At 39.2% G+C, this 27,986-nt stretch overlaps 1 protein-coding gene and 1 pseudogene; both read left to right on the forward strand.

Annotated features, from left to right (window-relative positions):
• Positions 1-27,986, forward strand: part of LOC132106083 (gastrula zinc finger protein XlCGF49.1-like) — a 473,864-nt gene that overhangs the window by 331,366 nt on the left and 114,512 nt on the right.
• On the forward strand, positions 12,009-27,803 carry LOC132106041 (tripartite motif-containing protein 16-like; annotated as a pseudogene).

Consider the following 27,986-nt stretch of genomic DNA (forward strand, 5'->3'; position numbering starts at 1 on the left):
ATTGGCCAGACATGGAAAAATACTTTCACAGTTTAAAAAGATTGCTTTAAATTGTAAATCGGCGCAGTTAAAACATGTTGTTTCTTTCAGAAGACAAGTGTACATGATTTTAAAAAGTGAGAGTGCGGAGTTAAATCTTGCAATAAAGTTTAGGTTTGAAGAGTTTGATTATGTGATTTACGCCACAACAGAAACAATGAATTGTTTCAAGTGCAGACAAGGAGGACATCTTGCCCGTGCGTGTGCAGAGAATGTAGAACACGAGGCAACAATAAGTGACATTGTCAAGTCACCTTTATTTATATAGCGCTTTAAACAAAATACATTGCGTCAAAGCAACTGAACAACATTCATTAGGAAAACAGTGTGTCAATAATGCAAAATGACAGTTAAAGGCAGTTCATCATTGAATTCAGTGATGTCATCTCTGTTCAGTTTAAATAGTAATAGCATTGAAAGAGAGGAACAGAAAGATAAGGAGGAAAATGAAACTCTGAAAAAAGGCAGGGAATCGTTTGAGACTGATGGAAGACTTAATCAAAAAGAAACTGTGATTTAAGGGTAATGAGGAAGGAATAGGAGAAGAGAATGTTGAAAAAAATAAATGATGCGGCTGACCCTGTTGTGGATGTAGAAATCCCAAGAGACATTGACATGACTGAAGATGACAATCTGAAAATTGTCTAGAAAAACTAGAGGAAAGAGAGTTGGGAAAAAAGCTAAGAAAGAACAGGTTCAAGATGATTCTGATAGTTCAGTTGATTCACTCTCTCTAAGAAGATCGGGGAGGAGTGCTTATACCCTTGAAAAAAATTAAGACCTTTTTGCAGAACACAAAAGGGATGAAGGGAGTTCAAGTACAAGAGTTTTTTCCTGATTGTGAATTGTTTATAGAATCAGCAAGAATGGCAATGAAAGAAATAGGGGTGGGGGGTCTCACAGAACAGGAAGTATACAGGCTAAAGAAAATTGTTCAAAAGTTGAGATCCAATATGCTAAATGATGAGAAATAAGTGTTTTAATTTTTTTTCTTTGTTTTCTATTTTTGTTTTGCGCAGTTTCTTTTTTTATTCACTTATTTATGAGTAATTTAAGACTGGGCAGCCTAAACATAAATGGTGCAAGGGATTACAGAAAAAGAGCAATGCTTTCTTGAATTAATAAGGCAAAAAAAAGATTGATGTTATGTTTCTTCAAGAGACATATAGTGATGTGAAAAATGAAAGTGAATAAATGATGGAATGGTAGGGGGAAGTGTTTATGAGCCATAAGACTAGTAATAGTGGAGGTGTAGCAATTTTACTAAGGAAAAATATCAATCAGGTTTCATGTGAAGTGGAAAATGTAGTTGGGGGACAGTTGCTGAAAATACGGGTCAAGTTTGAACATTTTAGTGTTATATTTATAAACCTGTATGCCCCAGTATTGGGAGGTGAAAGAGTCTTGTTTTTAAACAAAGTTAAAAAAATATTGATAAAAATTGTAAATCTGAAGAGTATTTACTCCTAGGGGGTGATTTTAATTGCACAGAGGATGATAACAATGATAGGAACCATAAAGAACCACATAGTTAAAAATTGTAAATCTGAAGAGTATTTATTCCTAGGGTGTGATTTTAAATGCACAGAGGATGATAACAATGATAGGAACCATCACAATGTGCTTTGAGACAAATAATGAAAGAACATGAATTATATGGCATTTGGAGGGTGTTGAATAAAACTGCAATATACAATATATTGTACATGGACACAAGCAAGAGAAAATTATGTGACGATGGCTAGACTAGACAGGTGGTATTGTTTTAAATATCATTTTAATATTATTAAGCATTGTGTAATTACACCTGTAAGATTTACAGATCATGGTTTAGTCAGTTGTAATGTCTTTATTACTAATATGAAGCCAAAGAGTGCTTATTGGCACTTTAATGCTGGTTTATAGCAAGATAACTTTTTTGTGAGGTGTTTGGTTATTTTTTGAAAAAAAATTAAGGATAGGAAGTCCTCGTTTAATTTTCTACAGCAATGGTGGGATAATGCAAAAACAGAAATACAGCAACTGTGCCGTTTGTACACTTTCAGTGCTTCTAGAGACATTTCCCGATCACTTGAAGATCTAGATAGAGAAATTGTAGAATTACAAAACTTAATAAAATTTGCTAGAGACAGCGAATGTATTTAAGATCCAAAAATAAAAAGAAAGTATTGGATGATTTGTTGGTTGTTAAAGCACAGGGTACTCTGGTACGCTCACGCTTTCAAAAAAGTAGAGCAGATGGATGGCCCAACCAAGTTTTTTTTTTGGACTTGAAAAGAAAAACGGACGAAATAGAAATATGCATTCTTCAGAATCAGAATGAGCTTTATTGCCAGGTATGTTCACACAAACAAGGAATTTGTTTTCGTGACAGAAGCTCCGCAGTGCAACATAATGACAGTGACAGAACAAAAAACACAAAATGGCATAAAAAAAAAAAATACAAATAGGTAGGTAAGGAATGAAAATATACAAATTGACAATGTATGGCAGGTATATTACAATGAGCATTATGTATGTACAGGTATATTATGTAGAAAAAATATAAGTGTACGCTAAGTATGTGTGTTAGATAAATAATTATGTGTATATATAAATATAAATAGTGTAGTGTGTTCCACAGTTTTTATCAATTGTTCATTAGATGGATTGCCTGAGGGAAGAAACTGTTCCTGTGTCTGGTTGTTCTGGTGCTCAGTGCTCTGTAGCGTCGACCAGATGGCAACAGTTCAAAAAGGAAGTGTGCTGGATGTGAGGGGTCCAGAGTGATTTTTCCAGCCCTTTTGCTTACTCTGGATAAGTACAGTTCTTGAATAGATGGGAGGGTTGAACCGATGATTCGCTCAGCAGTCCGGACTACCCCCTGTAGTCTTCTGAGGTCCGATTTAGAAGCTGAGCTGAACCAGACAGTTACTGAAGTGCAGAGGATGGATTCAATGATGGTGGAGTAGAACTGTTTCAGCAGCTCCTGTGGCAGGTTAAACTTCCTCAGCTGGCGAAGGAAGTACAACCTCTGCTGGGCCTTTTTCACAATGGAGTCAATGTGAATGTCCCACTTCAGGTCCTGAGAGATAGTGGTGCCCAGGAATCTGATTGACTCCACTGCAGTCACAGTGCTGTTCATGATGGTGAGTGGGGGGAGTGCAGGGGGGTTTCTCCTGAAGTCCATAATCATCTCCACTGTTTTGAGCGTGTTAAGCTCCAGGTTGTTGAGAGTGCACCAGACAGTCAGCTCTTTAACCTCCTGTCTGTAAGTAGACTCGTCACCGTCCTGAATGAGGCCGATGAGTGTGGTGTCGTCTGCAAACTTCAGGAGCTTGACAGAGGGGTCCTTAGATGTGCAATCATTGGTGTACAGTTTGACATCTGAATCTGGCATGGAAATTATAAATCCTAAGGAAATAAGGAAAAGAGCGGTTGATTTTTATTCAGAGCTGTATAAGAGTGAAAACGTAGAGGTGAAAGATATAGCCAGTAAGTTTTATGTGGGTCTACCTAAAGTTCCAGATGGAGCTAATGTTGAACTGGAGAAATATGCTCTGATATGAAGATCCTATCCAAAGCTTTAGCATTTAGATTAAGAGATGTAATTGGTGGAGTCATCCAGGTAGATCAGGCATACTGTGTACCCAGTCGTTCTATTTTTGATAAGATTCATTTAATTAGAGACATTTTGGACATCTCTGGATCATTGAGGTTAAACTTTCGTCTTCTTTTGGTCTTCTATTCTTCTATTCTTTAGACCAAGATAAAGCCTTTGACTGGGTTGAGCATAACTACCTCTGGCAGACTCTAGGAGAGTTTGGTTTCAGTCCTGGTTTTATCAAAATGATCAGGGTGTTATATGTAAACATTTTGAGAGTGCACTTAAAAATCAATGGAGGGTTGAATCCTCCTTTTAAGATCACAAGAGGTATAAAGCAAGGGTGTGCACTATCGGGTATGTTGTATGCTTTAGCTATTGAACCACTGTTATTAAGAATTAGAGCAAGTATTGATGGTTGGAGTATACCGCAATCTAAGTTTAAAATCAAGTTATCGGCGTATGCTGACGACATTATTGTCATGATAAAAAATCAAAAAGAAGTACACATGTTACATAATAATAATAAATAATGATTTTGGAAAAATTTATTCAGCTAAGGTAAACTGGATAAAGAGTGAAGCCATAGTATGTGGAAAGGGGGAAGGTAGATGCTTTCCTAAACTACCTGGTAGACTTGAGTGGAAGAGAGGTGGTTTTAAATATTTAGGTGTATATCTTGGGGATGATTCCATGATGCAGAAAAACTGGGAAGGTGTTTTGAAGTAGAAGGGGGACAAGGACTAATATAATACACCTGGTCAGCAGAGGAGCAACCTTTCGCTTACAGTTCATTCAAAGACTTTTATCAGGTCCTGAAGATCTTGTCTGGAGAAACATTGCTAATTTTATTTTAAGACAAGTTGGAGGTTTGGGGTTGGACTCTACTTTGTTTTTAATGGACTCTTGTAAGATACAGTTGAATGGACTGACCCCGTTTTTTAAAGGGATCTTTAGAGTATGGAGCCTTTTTAAAAGGAGACCACTGTGTTTGGTTCTAGATTTGATGTATCAAGTGAAATCGCATGGGGCTTTGAAAATGTCATGTGTAAATAAAGAAACATTCAACTTTATTGTCTTCAGTGTTGTGCATGAACGCGTTCATATTTTCACCGAACGCTGAACTGAATGAATCACTTTTCATACAATGAACGTGAACGAGAGCGGCGCTCACTCTGACAGGAATGAACAGAACGCGCAGTTCACGTTCACGCTCATTTGAAAAGTCAGGTTTTACCAGGGCTTAATTTGAGCCGGAACATGTTCCGTCACCTCCGACATTGGATCCGGCACCTCCTGTGTCACTAAAATTAATTGCCTAAATGAAAAAAAAAATTACTGTTGGTGTAGTGTTCAATGTTTGTGACACATGACTTGCGCGCTTGTTGTACTAGTTGAGATTGCGGTTAGCCTCGATCGTTTCACACAGGGGAAAAATGTCAAAAAGACAGGAAAGTTTGCTTAACTTTTTCAAATACGCTGGACAGTCAGATCCCAAACAAGCAAAAATCGTTTCCGCTGATCAAAAAGGAGACCACGGTGGACACAGTAGCCTAGTATCGATATCTCGTTATTTCGACATAATAAGGGGACATTCTAGTCTGCATTAAGCCACATTAAGCGTTCTTATAATGGTTTTCTATGGGAGGAAAATGCTTAACCGTTCATTTTATGGGCTCATCTGATTTTTTGTACATAGCATAGCCTATTTGTTAGGATTTTAGTATCATAATGATTAGACTAATAAATGCACGCACAATTATCCGTGAACTTGATTTGAACAAATGCCTTTCAACTTGTGTGTGCAAAATTCCACATTAAGCGTTCTTATAATGGTTTTCTATGGGAGGAAAATGCTTAACCGTTCATTTTATGGGCTCATCTGATTTTTTGTACATAGCATAGCCTATTTGCAGAGGTGGAAAGTAACGAATTACATTTACTCGCGTTACTGTAATTGAGTAGCTTTTTTGTGTACTTCTACTTTTTAAAGTATTTTTTTTAATCTGTAATTTTACTTTTACTTAAGTATATTTTGTTTGAAGTATTGTACTTCGCTACATTTTAAAACACATTAATTACTGAGTAAAAAAAAAAAATCGCTCCCTGGAAGCTATGTCAGTAAATAATGGGCAGGAGGGCAAACTGGCGCTAAAATCACAAGAAAGATGCAGACGGACAAAACAGGCGTTAGTGGTGGTGCAGACACCGCTGAAAACGAAACCCCGTCATATTCTGAAGTTGAACTCAAGGAAATGAAGTGAACCCCTGGCCATATGTATGCTCTATTATGCTGTGCTTGCCTAGGGAGACCAAACTAGCAGTTTATAAAATCTCGACAAGACATCAACCCCACGTAAGCATATAGAGGTGAGCTAAATAATTGCGTCATTGCATTGGTGGTTAAAATGATGCTTTGACATTTTAGCAAGAGGTTTTGCACAAATTAGCCAAAATGACTGGTGCGGAGTGTGCGATATATATTGTCTGCGATAATATCATAATTGTTGTTTTAATGATGTACGCGCGCATTTAGAGTGTTCTTTCACTGTGTGATTCAGTCTGTTGAAATGCATTTAGAATGAAATCAATCAAAATCATTTAGAATCAAAATCACACAAAGAATGCTGTCTTGTCCTCTAAAAATCATAATCACACACACACACACACACACACACACACACACACACACACATATATATATATATATATATATATATATATATATATATATATATATATATATATATATATATATATATATATATATATATAGTTAGATCAGTGGGGATTTCTTTAAGACTGTAAGGGAAGCTCAGCTTCCCCTCTATTGTAAAAAAAAAAAACCCAACGGTCAAATATGTACTATTGTGTATTATGTATTGTGTTAATCAGCTACATGTCGGCTGACTCGATTTACTTCTCATACATTCCCGTAGCGTCACAGTGCATTTCCCTGTTGAAGCCGAGCGTCCATTGACTTCGATGGGGCTGCTTTGAACAGTTTTTTTCAGTGCTCCGAAGCTAGACGGTCATTGGATAAATGCTGCGATTATGTCCCGCCCACGGACGCTCAGCGTCTCTGGAGGTGAATGAAGACTGGGCTTCCGCGTGATGATTGGAGGATCTGTCGATCTCCTTTTGACTGACAGCGGTCTGCACCATAAGAAGTCGGTGAAGCTGTTTCACGCTCAGTCCCATGATCGCGGATTTCTCAAGTGTATTCGAAAGACAAACTGCGGCAATATTTCTTGATATTTGTAATATGCAGAACCACCACAAAATTAAATTTGTAACTAAGACAGATTGAAAATCTGCGCGCGCACACACACACACACACACACACACACACACACACACACACACACACACACACACACTATAGCCATCTAGTGGTTAAAGTGATTTATTACAATTTTTTAACTGAATTTCCCCAAAAATGGGCAAAAATCTTACATTAAACCTTATAAAATTATCCATGGTATCCCCATGTATGAAAGTTAGAAATCTGGGTCTTTTATGAAGTGAATTTTACCTGAAATGCTTTTTTCTTTTTTTGTAAAAAAAAAAAAAAGCCTATTTAAATAAATATTTATTTATTTATAGAAATGTAAAAGATTTAAATCCTCCAAAAACTGTACAAAGTTTAGTAAAAACATAAATGAACAGAGTAAAATTATATTTGTAAAAAATTTAAATATTTTACTATTACAAAATGAAATGTTATTGTCTGGGGTCAAAAAGACCCCGAGTGTCACTACAAATGAAGACCATCAGAGGGTTATAATGTAGGCCGAAAATGAGCTTCCCCTCTTTGAAAGACCAGCAGCCGCCACTGATATATATATATATAATTTTTTTTTTTTTTTTTTTTTTTTTTTTTTTTTACAACAGGACAGTAAACTAAGAGACTTGCGTTTTAGACACCATATTGCCATTGTTTTTGCTCTATTTCTACAACAAAAATTTATTCCAAACACAGCCACCAAAGCAAAATTTTGCATCTCTGAGCAACATGACAGTGTTTCGTTTCTGAATGAATCAACCGTTTAAATGATTTGGTTCAGTCGCAATGACTCACTTATTAACAGTGACTTGCTGACACATACTGGCCATTTTAATTTCACATTTAAAGTATCTTTTGATTTTTTTTTTTTTATAATTAAGTTTTTATAATTTCAAATGAGTATTCAACATTTTATGTCTGGCATATCAAAACATTATTCATGCATTTGTAACTGCAGGTTAAATGCATTCTTGTCCTGCACTAAACAGTGTAATACATCTAAATGCCACGTCCGATGAAGCTTTTGCATTTCCTCTGTATTGAAAAGATGAGTTTGTTGATACTGATTTGCCAGATAACAGCCCAAATGTTTTATTATTCTAAATAACTGATTCCTTTAATTAAAAACAACTAGTTTGAGATTAATAGACCTATCCCAGGGGTGTCAAACTCAGTTCCTGGATGGCCATAGCCCTGCAGAGTTTAGTTCTAACCCTACTCCAGCACACATATCATGTAGTTTTCAAATAAACCTAAATGATTAGATTAGCTGGATCAGGTGTGTTTAATTAGGGTTAAATCTAAACTGTGCAGGACTGTGGCCCTCCAGGAACTGAGTTTGACACCCTTGGTCTGTCCCATTTTTGACTCCCTCCCACTGTTAAAATGTAACTAAGTAATTTTTACTCTGAGTAAATTTTAAATGAGCTACTTTTTACTTTTACTTGAGTGGATTTTTTAGACTGGTACTTTTACTTGTACTTAAGTAAAATTTCATTAATGTAATGGTACTTTTACTTGAGTAGAATATTTTTGTACTCTTTCCACCTCTGCCTATTTGTTAGGATTTTAGTATCATAATGATTAGGCTAATAAATGCACGCACAATTATCCGTGAACTTGATTTGAACAAATGCCTTTCAACTTGTGTGTGCAAAATTCTGAATTAAATTAATGTGCAGAAATTTGTACAAATAGAGAGTAGGCTATGTAGGCATACTATACTGTTGTAGCCATTAAAAAAGCGCGTTTCATATTTGTTAAAATATTATAATGTTATTTTTTTTTCCATTTATGTTGATTTATGAAAAGTGAACAGCACGACAGAGTAAGAGATGGATTCGCAATATGAGACATGGAGCGGGTCAGACATGATTTTGACCGTTGAAGTTGTTTAGAAAGTCCTGGGTAATTTGGTTCATGCTGGCTAAATAAAAGTTTCACTGAACATACAGTATACCTTGACTGCACTTTGTATTTTCCAATTTCTACATATCATGATTACACATTATTTAAGGGGTAAATATATTCTCTATCTCAACATTATTTTTCTCCTGGCTATAATAATTGTCTCTTGTTTATTGGTACAATAATTTTGATTAGTTTTGGAGTGGCAGTGATTTGCAGCTGGTAATGGATGGTAAAAAGGTTCTATTGAGTAAGATAGTGGCCTATCTTAAAAAGAATTTAACAAATGAACGTGAACTAGTTCGTTTTTAGATATGTGAACTTAGTTCATTTTTAAAAAAAAAATGAACTATGAACATGAACTAGTTCATTATCATCTGTGTGAACTGAACTTTGAGCTAGTTCTTTTTAAGTATGAACTGGCACAACACTGATTGTCTTATAGTTGCAGGGGGTCCTGAGTTAAATAACTCAGAAGGGGTAGGCTCTTGTTTAAGTTTAAAATCTGAAAGGTTAGCAGGGAAACTGCTGGAGGTTTTAAAACAGAAATTGACAGTAGAAGAAAAGTATCTCCTTTTGAGTTATGGTGAAGGAAAGGTGTTTCCAAATGAGAAGGATACTTTTCCAGAGTTATACATTACTCCTGATCTTAAAGGAGCTAACGGGGAGATGTTGGAGAACATAGAAGACTTAAGCTTTCATGAGGCTGACAGGAAAAACAATTATAGAAGTTGTGTCAAGGTTTTAAATAAGAAAACTTTAAATGGGAGAGTAGATACTGTTTGGAGAGACAAACTAGGTTTGGATACGAATGTAAAATTCTATCCAGAGAATTTTGTATAAACCCCCTTTAGAAAAGAGAGTGAGGGATCTCCAATGGAGAATCTTACACTGCGCAGTTGCTGTTAACTATTTTGTGAGTGTAATTAACCCAAATGTATGTAATGTGTGTCCTTTTTGTGAAAAAAGGGAGACAATTCTTCATTGTTTTATGGAGTGTACAAGATTGGGTTATTTTTTTGACTTTCTTAAATTGTTGTTTAGCAGTTTAAATTAAGTTTTTACTGTTCAGAGTTGTATGCTTGGCTATAGATATGCAGCAAAAAAACAATATAATGTCAACAATTAAATTAACAATAATTTCATTATATGTGAAGCAAAAATGGCAATATATTTAAGTAGGAGGAACAAAATTGAAGGGTCAGAAGGATGTGATGTTATATCTATCTTAAAAAAAAACAGGATAAAATCAAGAGTATGGATTGATTTTAATTAGGGATGCACCGAAAATTCGGCCACCGAAAATTTTCGGTTTTCGGCCGATAGACTTTTATCACCGAAACAACACGGCCGAAATGTTGTGATGACGCAAACAGAAACCGCGACCTGCACGTGCACCTGCATAGCGCAGACCACGAGCTCCCCGCGACATTCACTTCACACCAGTGAGAACATTCTCTCTCTTCTTATTCCTTTATTCGCAGCACTAAAGCGTCTCCTAACAAAGAGATTAAGACGGACCACGAAGTGAAAACAAAGAAAAGTAGAGTCTGTTAGCACACGTCTCACTGAGATCTTTTCGGATCCTCTGCACTTCATCGCGAATGTGCTTGATCTGCGTTATAAAGACCATTACTTGGATGCAGAAATAAGGCAGCGCGCACGAGAAATGATCCAGGCCGCGCTGGATGTGGAGAACCCGCGTGGAGACGGAGAAGCACCAAGCGCAGGAGACAGAGATCAGAGCGCAGAAAATAAGACTTGTCTCTGCACCAGATGAAGGGCATGCACCCTCGTTGTCTGATTTGTTCAGTGGACATCTGCAAGAAAGTGCCTCAAATAATAATAATACGTTGGCTATTTTGTTCTAAGGCTACTATATATGTGACATATATATATATATATATATATATATATATATATATATACACACACACACACACACACATACATAATATCAGATTGTAGCCATATTTCTGCTAGGTTTTTGCTAGATTTCTGCTTTAATTTGATAAAAATGTTTATTTATGCCCTGGCCCTATTTAAATACACTCTCTCAAATATTTCTCAAATGTCAGGCAGATGACAAGCTCAAATGCTCATCAGCTAGATGATTATCTGTCTGAAGTCCCTATCCCCAGAAGTGATAACAGTCTTGCCTACTGGAGAAGTAATGCACTTTCTAGTCCTACAGAGAAAAAATTCAAATGCACTTCACCTAAATGCACTTTGTTTTTATGAGAGAACAGTTAATTTTAAAACCTTTCTGCAGGCCAGTAGGCCTGTACATTATTATTTAATATACACATGAGTGGGATACATTTTTAGTTTGAATTTTATTTTAATACTGTGCATTGTTGCAATGTGCTTAATAAATATTTGCATAATTTGTAATTATGTATTTTTATGGGTTTTTTTTTATAATATATGTAATTGTAATTATCTTTGAAACTTTAATATTAATTTATGCAATTGCAATGTCTTAATTTTAGTAAAGTTAGTACACGGTCACAGCAATAAATGCAATGGTACTAATAATTGGCATAATTTCTTTCGGTGTTTCGGTTTTCGGCCTTGGTTTTCTCTTTTATCGGTTTCGGCCAAGAATTTTCATTTCGGTGCATCCCTAATTTTAATTTTTATAAGATGATGAAAGACTTAGTACTAATGTAATTTGAATTATTGTGGTTATTGTTGTGTTGAAGTGGTGTATAAGAATTGTAAATAAATGTTTTGTTAAAATAAAAAAAAAACTAAACAAAAAAAAAAGATCTCTTACCATATAAGCTAATACTTTAGCTGTAATCTGATGCTGTTTTCTATTTATGTCTGGCTAAATAGCTCAATTTATCTCTTTTATTCATGTTCTAGGATCCTCTAAGAAATACTTCATTTGGTGCGTATTACATTTTCTTCTTTCTTTTTGGGGTAGACTCCGCCCTGCCTTCATCTTCGGCAGGATTAGCTGGTATCTACAAACTTCAGATCCACGCTACGGATGGGGCCTACGCCAAAATAATTCTGTTATTTGTATGTTTCTGTAAATAAATACTTTAGTCTCATCTACACCTCCTGAGTCTTTCTGGAATAACCTGTATTCTCATGTGTTGTAAGTCTGTCTAAAGCTGACATCTAGTGGACATTTTGTTATCTGTGACTTTACAGACACACCCATGTTGTACACGGAAACAGGAAACCCCTAAATTCAGGGCAACTGAAACACACGTATAATTGAGCTGTTGTGCTTCTGTGCAGTACTCGTGCGGTAAAATGGCAGAAGCCAGATTTTCTCAAGATGATTTCATGTGCCCAGTGTGTCTGGATCTCCTGAAGGATCCAGTGACCATTCCCTGTGGACACAGCTTCTGTATGGGATGTATAACAGACAGCTGGGATCAGCAGGATCAGATGAGAGTCTACAGTTGCCCTCAGTGCAGACGGATCTTCAACCCAACACCTGATTTAGCTAAAAATATCATGCTGGCTAAAATGGTGGATAAACTGAAGAAACCTCCTGATCACTCTTACGCTGGACCTGGAGAAGTGCAGTGTGACGTCTGTGCTGGAAGAAAATACAAAGCCGTCAAGTCCTGTCTGGTGTGTCTGGAATCATACTGTCAAACTCATTTTGACCATCATGAGGATTTTCACTCATGTAAGCGCCACAAAGTAACCGAAACCACTGGACAACTGCATGAGAAGATCTGCTGTCAACATGACAAGCTTCTGGAGTTGTTTTGTAAAACTGATCAACAGTTTATATGTGTGCTTTGTTTGAAGTATGAACATAAAAACCACGACACTACATCAGCTGCTGTACACAGGACAGAGAAACAGGTATGAACATAAAAATGCACTACAGATCTTTTTAAAAAGCCTTTGGATTGAATTTTGATGAGAAATTTTAGGATTGCATCATTCTTTCTTGTTTACATCATGTGTATTCTGTTGATGATCACTAGATGGCAGTCTAAGGCCAATAAACAGAGACATTTCCAGTTTCACTGAACAAAGCATAACAAAACAAAAGACAATCAGGTGAAATCAGCTTCGAATAAAAAGACCATTACATTTCTCAAGATGTCATAATCCTCTGCTAAACAACTCCATAAACATCATTACCTTCTTCATATATTACAAAGCAAGTTTGCTTTTATTTTTTTCACAAAAAAGTTCTGAGTAAAAATAAACTGAAGTTCATCAGTGTGAGTGTATTACATGTCCTACCCAAAGGGTTTATGTAATAAAAAGGATTTTGCTGTTTAACCACATGAGCCCTAGATAAGATGGCCAATGTCTGAACTGTTTGACAGAATTAGATTTAGAATTTAGATTTTTACAGGCCTAACCAGTGGTGATCTGACACAGGTGATCCAGTTTTCTTACCTGCACAGTTTTCAAATGAACACTTGTGTCTCATGAGTTCATATAAATACAAATAAATTATTTCAGTGGCAGTGAGTTTGATTTGGTGAACTGGTTCAAAAAGATCTGGTTATCATAAAAACGATAGCTATTACATAAGTGTTTCTACTCTAAATCATTCACTACATACATTTCATGCAAATAAGCAGTTTTCTTAATGTTAGTGAAGTTTCACAATATATTTTCCATATAGCATTAATCACAGGGTTACATATTTGTTCTCAAGCAAAAGCATTATTATTACTTAGGTTACCGTACATCTGGTTATAGCAAATTAAGCATTAATCAAGACAGTACAACTGCAAAATCATTATCTCCATTAACAGCAGATGCACACGGTCCTGTTCTTATTGGGTTCAGGTACCATGCCTGAACACCAGTCGGTTGGCTCCTCAACCTTTGTGATGACCAGCTTCTCCACGTGCTCCGATTCATCTTTAACTTTACTCAGCAAAGGAAGTGGAACTCCTAGGGGTTGCCAGGGAAAATGGAGTCACATTTGGTTTGAGCTTGATTGTGTAGGGCTGACGTACCATACCTAGGCCTTGACACACCTTTGGGTAAAATATTTTGAGCATGTCTGCATCCACACTGTCGAGCAGAGCTACCAAATTGAGCTTTGTAACTGCTGGCCGACCTGGAAGTGCTGTGTGTAGATCTTTAACCACATACACATTCTCTTGCACCGTAAGCTCACCTTTGCTAAGTGACTCATGGGACATCACCATTACAGAAAGTGGAGTCCCACCTGGCCCCAGCAGCGGTTTATCTGCATTTTTCAGAGTGAATTTCCCTTTTGTTATCCCTCTGAATGTAGTCTCTGGGATGACTGTGACATCAGCATCTGTGTCAATTTTAAATTTCACTTTTTGGTGCCTCATGAACAGCTCCACAGACCAAGCATCCTGAATCGCTTCTACTGTGCTTAAAATCCAGGGCTCTGATGGTTCGTTGCACGCTGCTGCATCAATAGCATGCACTGTTTTGGCCGTTTTGCACAACTTGCTGGAGTGGCCTTTTTTTCCACATGCATGGCATGGAACATCTTTGGCTGGACATTGCCATTTCCCATGCCCATGTGTTTTTCCACATCTTTGACCAGGCTTTTTGTCATTTTTGAACAGAGATGGAGTTGCTGCATGCTTGGGAAATTTGCTGTTTTTGAATTTTGACGGGCTCCGTTTTGTTGTTGTTTTCTTAGCTTTTGAAGCCACTGCATCAATTTCCGCTCCACATTTTGCCTCTCCTCTTAAGTCAGTCTGGTTTTTTTTTATGACCTCTGACTGTCGTGCCATATTGATAGCTTTCTCAAGAGTGAGGTCTCTGTCCAGCTGCATCTGTTCAGATAGTGTACTGTCTCTTAGACCAACTATAAGTCTATCTCTGAGCAGTTCATCATGCAGGGCTCCATAGTTACAGTTTTCAGCAAGAGCATACAAGGCTGTTATGAAGTTATCAACTGATTCATTTGGCTGCTGCACTCTTTGATTAAATCTTGCTCATTCATAGATTACGTTTGTTTTGAGCACAAAAAAAATCTGTTGAATGTCTCTTTAACTGTTTTGTATTCACAACGCTGCACTTCAGATAAAGGCTGTCCTCTTAACACATCATCTGCTTCATCTCCCATGCAGTATATTAATGTGTTCACATGATTCGCCTGCGAGCTGACGTGCAGATTACTGGCCAGTCGAAATCTTTCAAACCGCCGAATCCACTTTTCCCACTCTTGAGGTTTTGCGAAGTTGAATGGCTCCGGAGGCTGAATCGTAAAGGTGGCGCTCTGAGGCACGAGTAGATATGGCTGGAGTTTTTGCTATGCCGCCGCGGGACCCTTTGTCGTCCTCGCTCATGTTGACTGCTCAAGTGGCGCTGACTTTTTTTTTCTCACTCACCTCCCTTCACTTATGTGCATCTACTTTCGCTTTACTTCTGACACCATGTCGAGTTATTAATCATAAAATATATTAGGCTCATTGAACGTGTCATGATGATTTTGTGATGCAATTTTTATATGGCATTCATTGTTATTTATTTGTCCTCCAGGCTCAGCTGAAGGAGACACAGAGAAGGTTCCAGCAGAGAATCCAACAGAGAGAGAAAGATCTTCAGCAGCTGAGAGAGGCTGTGAAGTCTCATAAGGTGAGTCTGGAGAAGAAGAAAAGTTTGTCTCAGTCTCAGTTCAGACTCTCTTCTTTCAGTCCCACTGAAGCTCACTGTGTTATTGTGATGTGTGTTTAACAGTGCTCTGCACAGACAGCAGTGGAGGAGAGTGAGAGGATCTTTACTGAGCTCATTCGCTCCATTGAAAAAATCCGCTCTGAGGTCACACAGCGGATCAGAGATCAGGAAAAGGATGCAGCAAGTCGAGCTGAAGAACAACTGGAGCGACTGGAGCAGGAGATCAATGATCTGAGGAGGAGAGACGCTGAGCTGGAGCTGCTTTCACAAACACAAGATCACATTCATTTGCTTCAGGTAACTCTTAAAGAACATGATCATAGTGGACTTGGGCAATATCCTGCTGTGGCAGGAGACTCACAGAGCATCATTTAATGAAAGTAGATTATTAGGAATGCAGCCAGTCAGCTGATGTCAGCTGTTAGACTCTCATATGATCATCAACTTTTTTAAAAGAGATGGCATTTACAAATGGATTTCAGCCCTGGTCAAAGAGAGGACTGATTATCAAATCAGTCAAGTTTTCAGAAAAAAGATCAACTCTCAATAATACCTAGCTTAATTTACCTATTAATAGCAGACACATATTATCTATTTATATACCACAACTATGACTGCAGGAGCGGTCGTGGTTAGAGAGTCAGATGTAAACTAACAATAGAATGACATGTCTATACTAAGTGAAAATTCATTTGTTTCATGCTTTCATTTAGCACAAAAATGAATTTGTAAAATACTATACTTATAACAAATGCATTTGGGGAACTATGAAATATATTGTACATATTAATCTTTAAGTACACTGGTTAGGTTCTTAATTCCATCATTTTTTAAGTGATTTTCACACATACATACCCATATAAACTACCAGGACAAAACATTAGAAAGATGACACCACTTCATAACCCCAATGACATGTCCATGCTCAAGCATCCCAACAACTAGTGTTGATAAGGGATGAATGGAGCAACTCATCTTGTGATCCTGTAGCTGTTTGAAGGCCATATAATGTATGATTGTTTGTATTGTGTTGTCATGTCATTTAAGGAAATAAGTCCGCTGTATGAGTTCTCACCTAAGACTATGGCGATAGGCAACATCACATTGTGTGTATTGATATCTGTTTGTTCCATCACCCCTTAATGGGGTACTCCACCCCAAAATGACCATTTTGTCATTAATCACTTACCCCCATGTCATTGCAAACCCATAAAAGCTTTGTTCATCTTCAGAACACAATTTCAGATATTTTAAATGAAAACCAGGAGGCTTGTGACTGTCCCATTTACTGCCAAGTAAATTACACTGTCAAAGTCCAGAAAAGTATGAAAGACGTCGTCAGAATAGTCTGTCTCCCATCAGTGGTTCAGCATGAATGCTATGAAGCGACAAGAATATTTTTGTACACAAAGAAAATAAAAATATAAACTTTATTTAACAATTAGTCTCCTCTGTGTCTCTCCGCATCACTGTAGTGCTATTTTGGAGAATATGCACAGGGCGTAAATACATGTAGAAAACGTATTGCGGCTTACAGAATAGTCTGTGTCTAGCGGATATTCTCCAAAATGGTGATAATGTAAATATGCTAAATGTCTGGTGTGTGATGTCTGTACATTCTCTTGCATAGTTTACGCAAGTGGTGGAAGATCAATTGGATTACATGGATCACCCCACATGCGCGACAGATCACTTGCGTAAGCTACGCCAGAGCACGTACAGATGTCAAGAACTGGATGCTGTGCATGTGTTGGACATAGTGGTGTATTAGAGGTAAAAAATGATATAAATACCTTGATATCCTAAGACAGGAAACATTCAGTTTGTGCGAAAAACAATGTATTGTCATGAGCAGCAGGGTTTTATTTGGGTTTGTCTGTGCATGTTTTGTTTTTTTTTTTATTCTCAAAACTTGTGTGCCCACTGACTTGCATTATATGCCTTACAGACTGCAACAAAAAATATTTGTTCGTGTCCTGAGGATAAGAAGATAAACATCAAAATTTCCTTTTTGGGTGAACTATTCCTTTAAGCCTGCCCTTGAAAACCTGTATAGTTTTGTAATCGATCTATGAGTACACAGCACTAAGATCAAGTGAAACTAGCAATGAAATGCAGCCTTGATCTGACCCAAGAAGCAAGTCATTTGTAATTTTAACAAGTGCGGTTTCTGTGCTATGGTGGGGCCTGAAACCTGACTGAAATTGTTCATACAGATCATTTTTTTGCAAGATGGAGCATAACTGAGCAGACAAACATTTTTCTAAAATTTTAGACTTAAACCGATTTAAAATGGGCCTATAATTTGCCAGTTCAGTATGATCTAGTTGTGGTTTCTTAATAAGAGGCTTAATAGCCTTCAGCTTGAATGGTTTTGGGACCTGAAGACAATGATAAGTCAATAATATTGAGAAGCGATTCTTCTGCTACAGGTAACAACTCTATCTATAATTTAGTGGGTACAGGATCTTATAAACATGTTGTTGGTTTAGCTGCAATGATAGGTTTACTTAGCTCTTCCTGTCTTATAGTTATATAGCACAGCAGTTATTCTTTAGTTGTAATAATGAAGCTACATTACAAGACTTTGGATTGTATTAGTATTTAGTATAGTATTTTCTATGAGTTAGCGGATATGTTCAGTCCTGGCAGCTTTTAAACCCTCTTTATAATTGAACATACTGTGTTCCCATTCAATTCTAAAAACTTCCAAGTTAGTTTTTCAGAGAGAATGGGTATTACTGTTGTACCATGGTGCAGTAAGTTTTTCTCTAACCTTTTTTTATTTGAGGGGGCCAACAGTTTCTAATGTATTAGAGAAGATAGTGCCCATATTGATAGTCACTTCATATAGTTCATGTTCATTCACCAGCAAGACCATGATTTCTGCACTCAAGACAGGAGCATCTTTATTCAGCACAGAGGTTAACTTAACTGAATGCCCCTGAACTTGGGAGGGCACAAGTTGTACATGATTGAAACCATCAGTGCCATTTATAACGGGGTCTATAAGCTTATACTAAACCTCTGTTTTGTTTAGTTAACTTGTGATCACGTTCTTCCAGGTTGAAGAGTGATGAATTCCAAAGATGTCCTGAAAACAAAAGCCCAAAATAAAAAAGCAAGGCAGGCAGGTCACTGAAGTGAGATCTTTTGAATCCTGTGAAGATCATACCCCTCAAGGGTCAAAGAGCCAATGTAACGTAAGACAGACACAGGATGTAAACGCAAGGCGTATTTATTGATAAACAGCAAGAAGGTCAGGAATATGAGCACGATCTCAGGAGACACAGGAGGGCGGACACAAGGCTGATGGTCCGATGACACAGGGACTTCGGTGGACAACTGGCGGTGGTGCTCGATCCCGTGACGATCCCTTGAATCCCGGTGAGTGAGTAATCCACTTGAAGAAGCTGTAATCCAGTGTTGCGTGACGATCCAGGAATGAACGACGAAGACAGGAAGACTAGGCAGGAACAAGGACACAGGAACAGCACGGGAGCACACCAGGGAGAAAACAACGATCTGACAACATGAAACACCAGTTACTGAACTTATATAGGGACAAACAATTGAAACCAGCTGGCGCTGCTGATCATCGCTGATCAGTGACCACGCCCACACACACACACACACAACAGCATGCTAGACGAAAGAGAGAGAGTGAATTCATGAACCGTGACAGTACCCCCTCCCCTAAGAACGCCTCCTGGCGTTCCTTGGCGGACTTACCTGACGATTGTAATCATCGATAAGAGAGTGATCCAGAATGTCTTTAGCGGGAACCCAACTTCTCTCCTCCGGACCGTAACCTTCCCAGTTCACCAGGTACTGAAATCCGCGTCCCCTCCTTCTCGAGTCCAGAATACGACTAACCAAATAAGTAGGTTCCCCATCTACGAGACGCGGCGGGGGAGGAACCGGGACAGGCGGATTAATAGGTGCCCAAAACACGGGCTTGATTTTGGATACATGGAAGGCGGGGTGAATTCTCCTGTACGTAGGAGGAAGTTTGAGGCGGACTGTCACCGGACTAATGATCTTGGTGACAGGAAACGGGCCAATAAATTTAGGAGCAAGTTTATTAGAGATGGAGCGGAGAGGAATGTTCTTAGTAGAAAGCCACACTTTTTGACCAACGACGTATATGGGAGGCTTTGACCGGTGGCGATCGGCCTTGGCCTTGGTGCGCGCCCCCACTTGGAGAAGAGTCTCACGGGCTCTAGTCCAAGTGTGGTGACACCTCTGGATGAAGGCGTGAGCGGAGGGGACCGCGACTTCGGATTCCGTACTGGCAAAAACTAGTGGCTGGTAACCTAAACTACCCTCAAACGGAGTAAGGCCCGTAGCTGACACTGGTATTGAGTTATGGGCATACTCCACCATAGAAAGTTGTTGGCTCCAAGAGGAAGGATTCTTGGAGACCAAACATCGCAACAATCTCTCCAAATCTTGGTTGGCCCTCTCTGATTGACCATTGCTTTGGGGATGAAACCCCGAAGAGAGACTAACCGTTGCCCCCAATAATCTACAAAACTCTTGCCAAAATTTAGACACAAATTGGGGACCCCTGTCGGAGACCACGTCCAACGGGAGGCCATGTAACCGAAAGACGTGATCTATGACCGTAACCGCTGTCTCCTTGGCTGAAGGTAATTTGGGCAAGGCAATAAAATGAGCCGCCTTCGAGAACCGGTTCACGACCGTCAAAATGACAGTCTTGCCCTGGGAGGGCGGGAGGGCGGTGACAAAATCTAGCACGATGTGGTACCAGGGTCTCGAAGGGACTGACAGCGGTTGTAGTAACCCATCAGGGGGTCGGTTAGACGTCTTACCAGTGGCACAAACAGAGCAAGCCAAAACAAAACTATGGATATCACGAGCCATTAACGGCCAGCAGAATCGTTGCTTAACCAAAAAACTGGTACGATTGACTCCTGGATGACAAGCTATACTGGAGCAATGACCCCACTGAATGACTTCAGACCGATACTCCTCAGGCACGAATAACTGGTTTGGTGGGCAGTCGGGCGGAGGCGTTACCCCTTCTAAGGCCTTCATGACCCTCGATTCGACCTCCCATCTGAGAGTGGAGACCACTAATGTCTCGGGTAAAATACACTCGGGAGTAGACGGGCGTTCGGAATGGTCAAAAATGCGAGATAAGGAATCGGGTTTGATGTTTTTGGAACCCGGGCGGTACGAAAGAGAAAAGTCAAAACGGCCGAAAAAAAGTGCCCACTGAGCCTGCCTAGAGTTGAGTCTTCTAGCAGTTCTAATGTATTCTAGGTTCTTGTGATCGGTCCAAATGATAAAAGGTACCCCAGAACCCTCTAACCAGTGCCGCCATTCCTCCAGTGTTAACTTGACTGCCAACAACTCCCGGTTACCAATGTCATAATTACGTTCGGCAGGTGATAAACGATGAGAAAAAAACGCGCAAGGGTGAATCTTATCGTCTGTGGCAGAACGTTGAGAAAGAACTGCTCCTACCCCAGCTCTGACGCGTCGACCTCCACCATGAACTGCCGTGATGGATCAGGGGCAAACGAGGATGGCAGCTGAAACGAAGCGGCTCTTGAGTTTGGCAAATACAGCTTCCGCTGTATCGGACCACCTGAACGTCGTTCTGGGGGAGGTCAAGGTGGTCAGAGGTGCGACTAGTTGGCTGAAGTTACGAATGAAACGTCGATAAAAATTGACGAATCCCAGAAACCTCTGTAGGGCCTTACGGGAATCTGGACTTGGCCAATCTATCACAGCCTTAATCTTATCAGGATCCATACGCACTCCCTCAGACGAGACGATGTACCCTAAAAAGGGGACGGACTGTGCATGAAATATGCATTTCTCCGCCTTGACAAAAAGCCCATTCTCTAGCAACCTCTGAAGCACTCGTCTGACATGCTGAACGTGTTCCTGGAGAGAAGAGGAAAAGATCAATATGTCATCCAGGTAAACATATATGAATTGATCGACCATATCTCTCAACACGTCATTGACGAGTGCCTGGAAGACCGCGGGCGAGTTGGAGAGCCCGAAGGGCATAACCAAGTATTCAAAGTGCCCTCTGGGGGTATTAAATGCGGTCTTCCATTCATCTCCCTTCCTTATGCGAACCAAATGATAAGCGTTTCGTAAATCCAATTTTGTAAAGATAGATGCTCCCTGCAATCGTTCGAAAGCTGAACACATCAACGGCAAAGGATAAGTATTCTTTACCGTGATGTTGTTCAACCCTCGATAATCAATGCACGGTCGCAGAGACCCATCCTTCTTCCTCACAAAAAAGAATCCCGCCCCCGCTGGAGATGAGGAAGGTCTAATGAATTTGGATGCTAGAGAATCAGATATATTTCTCCATAGCCTCCCTCTCTGGAACAGAAAGTGAATATAACTAGCCCTTGGGCGGAGACCCACCTGGTACTAAGTCTATAGCACAGTCATAGGGACGATGTGGAGGAAGAGAAGCAGCACGAGACTTACTGAACACTTCTCTCAGGTCCTGGTACTCTTTGGGCACGTTAGATAAATTCACCACCTCCTTCTGGAAAACAGACACAGGTACAGATGAACACGCAGACACCAGACATGACTCATGACACTTATTACTCCACATAGAAATGGTGTTGTGCCCCCAATCGACTCTGGGATTGTGTTGTGTGAACCAAGGATGACCAAGTACGATGGGTGCCAGGGTGAGCTTATGAGGAGGAATGTTATTGTCTCAGTGTGGTTGCCAGACTTGATGAGAGTGATGGGTTCAGAGGCATGTGTAATGTTGGAGAGCTGTTGTCCATTAAGAGCATTGACGGTGATTGTGTAGGTGAGAGCGGTGGTGGAAATGTGGAGATGGTTAGCCAGTTCAATATCCATAAAATTACCTTCGGCCCCTGAATCCAATAAAGCCTGGGTGTCATGAGTGTTGGTTGCCCACCTTAGTCTTACCAGAAGGAGAGTAGATGATGATGTTGAGGATGAGGTCTTCCCGGTGGAGATCCCGCCCGATAGTAGCCTCATAGTCACTACCGGGCTTGGTCTTTTAACGGGCATGAGTGGATGAAGTGGCCCGCACTCCCGCAGTAAAGGCACAGTCCATGGGATCTCTGCCGTTCCTTCTCCTCCCGGGAAAGCCGAGCTCTACCCACCTGCATGGGTTCTGGATCGTAAGAGGGGCTGACCGTATCCGGAAATTCAGGACGTCGGTTCTCCATGCCGCGAACTGGATGATCTTGTTGGAAACGGCCCATTCTGTTAAGCCGAGCATCTACTCGAAGAGCTAATTCGATGAGCCCATTGAGACTAGTAGGAAGGTCCAGCATGTAAATCTCTCTCTGGATACGGTCAGCCAACCCATGCAGGAATCTGTCCCACTGCGCCTCCTCATTGCATCGGCACTCTGCAGCCAGGGTGCGGAACTGGATGGAATACTCCGACACGAACCGTGACCTTGGCGAAGATCGGCGAGTAGTCTGGCCGCCTCCCTACCCGCCACCGCCCGATCGAAAACCCTCCTCATCTCCTCGGAGAGTGGCTTGAACGAGGCGCAGCATGGGTCTTGATTCTCCCACACCGCCGTTCCCCAGAGAGCCGCCCGGCCGGAGAGTAGCGTCAACACAAACGCAACCTTGGATCGCTCTTGGTTGAACGTCTGAGGCTGTAATGTGCATAGGCATGTAATGTGTAAAGTGCATAGAACATCGCGTCATATCGCAAGGCGTATTTATTGATAAACAGCAAGAAGGTCAGGAATATGAGCACGATCACAGGAGACACAGGCGGGCGGACACAAGGCTGATGGTCCGATGACGCAGGGACTTCGGTGGACAACTGGCGGTGGTGCTCGATCCCGTGACGATCCCTTGAATCCCGGTGAGTGAGTAATCCACGTGAAGAAGCTGTAATCCAGTGTTGCGTGACGATCCAGGAAGGAACGACGAAGACAGGAAGACTAGGCAGGAACAAGGACACAGGAACAGCACGGGAGCACACCAGGGAGAAAACAACGATCTGACAACATGAAACACCAGTTACTGAACTTAAATAGGGACAAACAATTGAAACCAGCTGGCGCTGCTGATCATCGCTAATCAGTGACCACGCCCACACACACACACACACACAACAGCACGCTATACGAAAGAGAGAGAGAGTGAATTCATGAACCGTGACAGCCAATGGTTACTTGCTCTTCTGGAGGGACAGTTTATGACTTTTTGTCTCCAAGCATGGCAATTTGCTTATGTAACTGGATCTGATGTTAATATTCAAACTAGTAAAGATTCTTAAATTACTAATATTTTGCATAGGCATCAACATATAATATGCACTCTCAATTAAATCATGCAAAGATTAATTGCTAGAGACTAAACATGGTATGAGGTGATATTCAATTCAATTAAATTCAATTCAAGTTTATTTGTATAGCGCTTTTTACAATACAAATCAGTACAAAGCAACTTTACAGAAAAATTAAGTTTCTACAATATTTAGTAGTAGCTTATAAGTGGTGACTGTCAGTTTGTGCGCATATGACAGGATTTTTCAGAAAAAGTAATACAAGACATAGTCAGCCAGACGATGAACATTATTAACAGCAATTATTATATGATGCAGTCAAACTTGTAGCAATATTTGTTAGTTCTGTTTGTTGATTCAGGGTTAGCATCATCTGAGGTCCTCTGAGGGTCAGCATCATCTCTTCTCAGGTGTTCTGGATCCAGACTGGAGCTTGTGTAAATCCTAGTTACCACGGGATGTAAATAAAATAGAGACATCATTAGCATAACTGCTGTTCCAACAAAGTCAAATTAATTAGTTTAACCCAAGCTTGAGAATAAGAATGTGCATTTGATCAGATGCAACTGCAGTCAAAATTTAAGAGATGCATTATTCGAATGCTTGGCGAAAGAGATGCGTTTTTAATCTAGATTTAAACAGAGAGAGTGTGTCTGAACCCCGAATATTATCAGGAAGGCTATTGCAGAGTTTGGGAGCCAAATGTGAGAAAGCTCTACCTCCTTTAGTGGACTTTGCTATCCTAGGAACTACCAAAAGTCCAGCGTTTTGTGACCTTAGAGAGCGTGATGGATTGTAACGTGGTAGAAGGCTAGTTAAGTACGCAGGAGCTAAACCATTTAGGGCCTTATAGATAAGTAATGATAATTTGTAACTGATATGGAACTTAATAGGTGCATTTTGGACTACCTGTAGCTTGTTTATTGAAGATGCAGGACAACCACCTAGAAGTGCATTACAATAGTCCAGTCTAGGGGTCATAAATGCATGAACTAGCTTTTCTCCATCAGTAACAGGTAACATGTTTCGTAGCTTGGCAATGTTTCTAAGATGGAAGAATGCTGTTTTTGTAACATGGGAAATATGATTTTCAAAAGACAAGTTGCTGTCTAATATAACACCCAGATTTTTAACTGTAGAGGAAGTAACAGTACATCTGTCTAGTTGCAAATTGTAATCTACACGATTCTGTGTACTGTTTTTTGGTCCAATAATTGATATCTGTCTTATCCAAATTTAATAGGAGAAAATTATTGGTCATCCAATCTTTTACATTTTTAACACACTCTGTTAGCTTAGATAATTTAGAAGTTTCATCTGGTCTCGTTGAGATATATAGCTGAGTATCATCAGCATAACATTGAAAACTAATCCCGTGTTTTCTAATAATATTACCCAGGGGCAACATGTATATTGAAAATAGAAGGGGACCTAGGACGGATCCTTGTGGCACTCCATATTTTACTGGTGATAAATGAGATGAATCCACATTTAAATAAACAAAATGGTAGTGATCAGACAGGTAGGATCTAAACAATCTTAGAGCCTGCCTTTGAATATTAACCAGTGATCTATCATAAGCATGCATAAAACAATACACAATGCATAAGACAATATACATAAATACTAACAATATACACAATGACCTGAGGATATGTGATTGGAAGGTCAAAGAAAAATCTGTCTTGAAAAAAAAACTGAATTAATGCAAGAAGTAATTTTCTATAGTAGTGTGTGTCTGGAGTCAATCTTAGACATCTTGGCACCAAGTATGTTTATTGGGTGAGGGGTGTGTGATTATTTCTTAGTCTAATGAATAATTGATTTGTTAAATCTAATGAACAATTGTGTCTGATTGGTCCAAATACTACAGTAATACCATTTTTATTTCTGTGTCCTGTAGAGCTTCCAGTGTCTCTCAACACCTCCTGAATCTACAGAAGTACCCAACATTCTCTTCAGTTCTCTCTTCTCTTTTGATAGCATGAGAGAATCTGTCCATCAGCTGAGAGACAAACTGGAGGATTTTTGGAAAAAAAGAGCTCAGAAACATCTCTGACAGAGGTAAAGCCCTGAAGATTATGAAGATCTGCTCTCAGAAATGAGTCCTCCCCATGGTATTGTACTTAATACTGTTAATATATTTTGATTTCCACAGTTACATTCACCGACATGGTTCCCAGGACCAACAACGACTTCCTACAATGTAAGTCACTAAGAAAAAGCTTTTAAGTACACTAGACTAAAAATACACTACATTAGCTGTTGTCCGAATAGCATTGAAAGCAGCAATGGTTGTCCCCTCCACCTTGTGTTTAAAGTTTATGACCCGCCTAACTCAGATACTCTGGTATCAAAATTATTTCCAAATTTGCAAGTAGTAAATATGACTTGAGAGGCCGTTCACGTACAATTTTCTGATTAGAAAACTCATATTTATGATAATTTCGTGAAGGCAGCATGAGGCATTACTGAAACATTGAACAAAAACCATTAAGAGTGCAAATACATTATAAACAGATTCAGAATTTGTGATTTTGATGCATTTTATCTCCAACAGATTCCCATCAGCTCACTCTGGATCCAAATACAGCTCATAAACGGCTTTATCTGTCCAACAGGAACAGAGTGATTACTAATACTTCCATAGAGCAGCTGTATCCTGATCATCCAGAAAGATTTGATTATTGGCTTCAAGTGTTGTGTAGAGAGAGTGTGTGTGGACGCAGTTACTGGGAGATTGAGTGGAGTGGAATGTATGGTGTGTATATATCAGTGTCATATAAGAGCATCAGCAGAAAGGGAGGGGATTATAACAGTTGGTTTGGACATAATGATCAGTCCTGGAGTCTATTCTGCTGTCCCTTCAGATTTTCATTCATCCACAACAAGATAGAGACTGATCTCCCTGTAGTGTCCAGTCGTAGAATAGGAGTGTATGTGGATCACAGCGCAGGAACTCTGTCCTTCTACAGTGTCTCTGACACAATGAGACTCATACACACAGTCCAGACTACATTCACTCAGCCGCTCTATCCTGGGTTTTGGGTTTATTATGACTCAACATCAGTGAAACTGTGCTGATGAATCAGAATAGATTCATAAGAAAATTCTACCCATAATGCTTTGAGCTACATGATAAATCAGTGACTGTGAGAAAATATGTACTTGGGTGCTCCATATAGTTTCAAAGCAGGTTTATATAAAACAATGATGGTTATGTATACAATATCGTATCCTTTTTAACACACAACTGCCAAATTCAGACTGTTTTCGTGCTTTGGCTGACGCCGAGACCACATTGCACTTGTTATATAATCGCAACTATGCAGTGTTTTTAACCACATAATGTTTATTTTATGTTTTAGACATATGCTAAGACAAATTCACCTAAATACTAGTAAAACAATACATTTAGAGTTCGTAAAATACACACAGATGTTTATGGAAGCAACAATAACAATCCATTCAAATATAATTTGCTGACGTTTTATTAATATCACATTTATAAATACACATAGTGTAAGTAACTATAAAGTTCACTCTATTCTTCTCCCAGTACACCTGCCACTTACTTACATGCATTTTGGGAGAAACTGATGAATTAACGAGATGTAAATCCAACTGACAGGACTCCGAAACTGCAGCGCAACAACGGTGTCCATCTCACATTACAGATCACAATCAAGATCATTTAGAACTGTTTTTAAACAATACAAGAGACCCATTTGCACATATTTGTGAATCGGAATATCAGATAGTTGAAGATATGGTAAATTAGTTTATAAAGATTTTAAAAACTAAAAAGGGGAAAAACTAAATACAAGTAATCAATCTGTCATACAGTGTTATTGTGGCAATGGTGTGCCATGTGACAATGTTCGCCTAAAAAAACTCACTCTGGGGGACCTCTGGAATATTTTAAACACCACTGAAATGGTTCAAATGTCAGAATATGTGTGTAATATGTGACATTGATAGTGATATAGCTTGTACTAGTCCTGCTGGATTCATTTTTGTTACTTTCCAGTACATGTGTCATTTTGATTTCTCCCAAAAATATTACTTTATGTTATCGCATAGGACTAAGACTTAATGACTTCAGTACTAAGGGTAAACTTAAAGATTACTATAAAATATGAGATCTTTTTATAAAAATTCTTGAAAAAAACTAAATAGAGATACAAGAAATGTGAAATTGATGTTAATATGATGTAATCGTATTTAATAGCCTGTTTTCTTTCAATTCAACATATCAGTTCCAAA

Source organism: Carassius carassius, chromosome 26 (assembly GCF_963082965.1).
Source record: "Carassius carassius chromosome 26, fCarCar2.1, whole genome shotgun sequence".
Classification (NCBI taxonomy): domain Eukaryota; kingdom Metazoa; phylum Chordata; class Actinopteri; order Cypriniformes; family Cyprinidae; genus Carassius; species Carassius carassius.